General features: G+C 36.4%; 1 non-coding gene across 1 annotated transcript; it reads left to right on the forward strand.

The window, feature by feature from the left end:
• Positions 1-1,819: 1,819 nt before the first annotated feature.
• Positions 1,820-1,926, forward strand: LOC126025091 (U6 spliceosomal RNA). Its single transcript, XR_007501137.1, has one exon. It is a non-coding gene; the product is annotated as a U6 spliceosomal RNA (small nuclear RNA).
• Positions 1,927-3,353: the final 1,427 nt, after the last annotated feature.

The following is a 3,353-nucleotide window of genomic DNA, read 5'->3' on the forward strand; positions in this document are numbered from 1 at the left end:
TTCCCATGGCCTGAGAAATTCAGGGATACGGTCATGGGAACAACCACTGGCTCCATACATACACATTGCCACATCCCAAGGGCGTTTTTTGTGGTGCCCTTAAATTTTCCTTTCAGTTGTGGATGAAAAAATCAGGCCGCTGTAGCTAGAGATCTTGATATTTGCACAGGTCATAAGACAAGGTCTAGGATAGAGTCTTTATGGTTCTAGAAGTTCTGTTCCATCGTTGTTGTTGTGTTCGGTCTTCTGTAACAAGTGCTCCCTGATTTTGCTCAGATCCTAAGTCGAAGCCTGGGATATTATGGTTCCAAAGATTCTGCTCAGTCTCTGCTGTCCAAGTTGGGCCTCTGTAATTAGAGATCTTGATTTTTGCAAAAGTCCTAGGCTACAGCCTAGGGTAGGGTTTTCATTATTAGTCCCATGGTAAGCTCTGCCCTTGGTATAGATCCTCAAGATAAGAAATTATTGAAGCTCGATTCTTAATTTTATGAGTAGTTTAGACTCTTTTATGAAGGTTGACATTGCCACCAACACTAGAACACGAGGTAGGAGTTTCTTTTCCCCATTCTGTGTTGGCACTGATTATTTCTATTTTTTGATAGTAAATATTTTACATAGATGTATCTGTTTTTTATTTGAAAATGTATTCTTGCATCTAAATGGAAGATACCAAAGATGATAGATTTTCTAAATCAGCATAGAATATTCCTTGAGTAAATAATCCCATTTTAGTACAATTGTGTTAAATGATCATTTGTTCTAGGTTGTCTGCAGAAATATCAGCTTTTGCTTTCATTCTTTCCTTGCTTCCTTTATTCCTTCCTTTCTTTCTTCTTTATCTTTCTCTTTTTTTCTCTGTTCATATTCATACATTCATCAGTCTGTGCCTTGAACTTCAATTTTAAATATTTTACCCTCTTTTTTGGATTATGGCAATATTTGGTGTTAGGTCATGGTCACAGATTTGGAAAAATAATTATATCTAATTTTTTCTTTAATTGTCCAGAGTGAGATAGAAACCAATCACTGCTTTTTGATAACGAGGCTAGATTCTTAATAAAAGCAGTGGACTGATCGTTCTTTTTATAAGATGATTGCTACAAAGATGTTAAGAGCCCTCTGAACTTGATTTTAGGTTGCCAGCCCAAATCACAGGCTCAGTTTTACTTTCAAAATAATAATCTCATTCCAAGTAGACTTATAAAGCTACATTTGAAACCATTAAGGATTTCCAGTTTCCAGTGACTGTTACAATACCCAGCCTCTCTCCACCCTGTTTCTCTGGATGCCCTATTCGCTGCATATCACAGCCTGGGTATAATTATATGTTTCTGTGTTTTACAGAACCCCTCCCACATCAAGTCCACCTCATGCCACGTGTTCTGCCTCCGTGGAGTTACAACTATTAGATAGCAATGGTGAAGAAACCCAGGCAGGAAGATGTTCCTGATCTGAAAAGGGGGAATAAAATATGCTTTGTGGCAGAGCTGAGCAAAGAATTTTGGTCTACTTTATTTGTCCCAACCTAGAAATTATTTCTTCTGCGTTCAAGAATGGGTTCCTGAAAATGAGTCTGCAACAAGTGCCATTAACTAGAGCCACTGTCTAGGAAACGTTCTTTCTTTCTAGCACAATCCAAAAAGGAAGACATGGGATACTGGGAGGACGCAAGGCGGGGCAAGGCGAAGCGAGGCAACAAATTTTGGCTGCAAACTTTATTTTCTACCTCAATATATATTATTCACTGCCTCATGTGCTAAGTTCTATTTCAAGTGCAGAGTCAACCAGTTTAAAAAATAACCTATTAAAATTCTCTACAGTGCTTGCTTCGTAAACACATATACTAAAATTGGAACAATACAGAGAAGATTAGGATGGCCCCTGCGCAAGGATGACATGCAAATTTATGAAGCGTTCCATATTTTTAAAATAAAATTAAAAAATAAAATAAAAAATAAAATTCTCTACAAAGTGTACTTAGATTCTAACAAAGGTTTTACTGGTGATCATAATAAGCTAAACATTCTTCTAATCACTATTGTGATTGTGTGCAAATGTGTCGAAAACTTACACTTAAGTAATGAATCTTTTAAAGAGCATTTTATTTAAAATTTGTATTTAATCAACTGTAATTTACTAATACTAAGTTATACTTTACTAAATACTTACTAAGTAATACTAAGATAGTTAACTTTTAGACATATCATATTCTAGTACCAATTCTAACACCAGTGTCCATTTTCCTCCACAAATGTTTCCAAGTTTCTCCCCTGCTCCTCCAGCCTGACATCTTGGCAGACACATTTTAAACTTTGATGGTTGGAGTTTGAATCTCATGTTTTCGACATTCTTGAGCCTATACTTTGGATATATAGTTTTATCACTTCCCCACATTGCCAGTAGACTATAAGCCACTGACCTTTGCTCCCTATTACTTTTCTTATCTCTTCCCCAGTCTATTGATTTCTTTCTTCCTGTATTTCTCCTTCCTGTACTCTAAGTTCAAGTGTTATCTGGGCATCCCCTTTTACAACATTGCATTGCTTCACCCAAGCTAGGTTGACACTATATCTTAGCTTTTGTACTAAGATTTGGCAGTGAATAATGGTAATTAGCACCTACTTTGTGATAAGAGCATTTATATTTCACTATCATGACCATGTATATATATATATATATATTCTTTCAAATATGCACATATATATGTAGAGAGCAAAGTGGGAGAACATCTGAAAGAAAGTATTTCTCATGGAACAGAAGCATGGAGAACTCTCAAGGCAACTTGAGGAGTAATCAGGGAATGAATATTTAACCCCAGAGTGTGAAGGTCCTGTAATTTTTTCTCTAAGAAAAATAGATCATAACATCTGGTAAAGGAAAGAAACAATTTCTTGATGTGGCATTATGAGATGATTTTAAAAATAAAATGTGAAAGGAACTTACAAAATTCTGGGTTTAGAAATGGTAAAACAGAAATGTATATGTGTTAAAGGACATATTGTAGGTTCAGGGTGGGGGAGTGATGTTAATAAATGGAAATACCTCAAATTTTGGGCTCAGTGGCAAGAAACAAGCTAGAAGACTGGATTCTTGAAGAATGTTAATGAACCTGGTTTCATGTTTCCCTCTCTCTCCAGTATTCAATACATCTACAGTGGACATCGTGAGTATTGTTTTACCTCCTTTTCCTACCCATTCACCCTGTCTCTTTCCAGGACTTTCTTATTTCTTTCCATCCCGGCATTCTTCAGTTATCTACTCTGAGGTGAAGAGAACGCAACTCCCAGATGAGCCATCAGGAAAAGTCTTCTCTAAGGAGGATGATACCATGAAAGTTTCTAGAAACAGCCTTC

Source organism: Suncus etruscus, chromosome 12 (genome assembly GCF_024139225.1).
Source record: "Suncus etruscus isolate mSunEtr1 chromosome 12, mSunEtr1.pri.cur, whole genome shotgun sequence".
In the NCBI taxonomy this organism is placed as follows: domain Eukaryota; kingdom Metazoa; phylum Chordata; class Mammalia; order Eulipotyphla; family Soricidae; genus Suncus; species Suncus etruscus.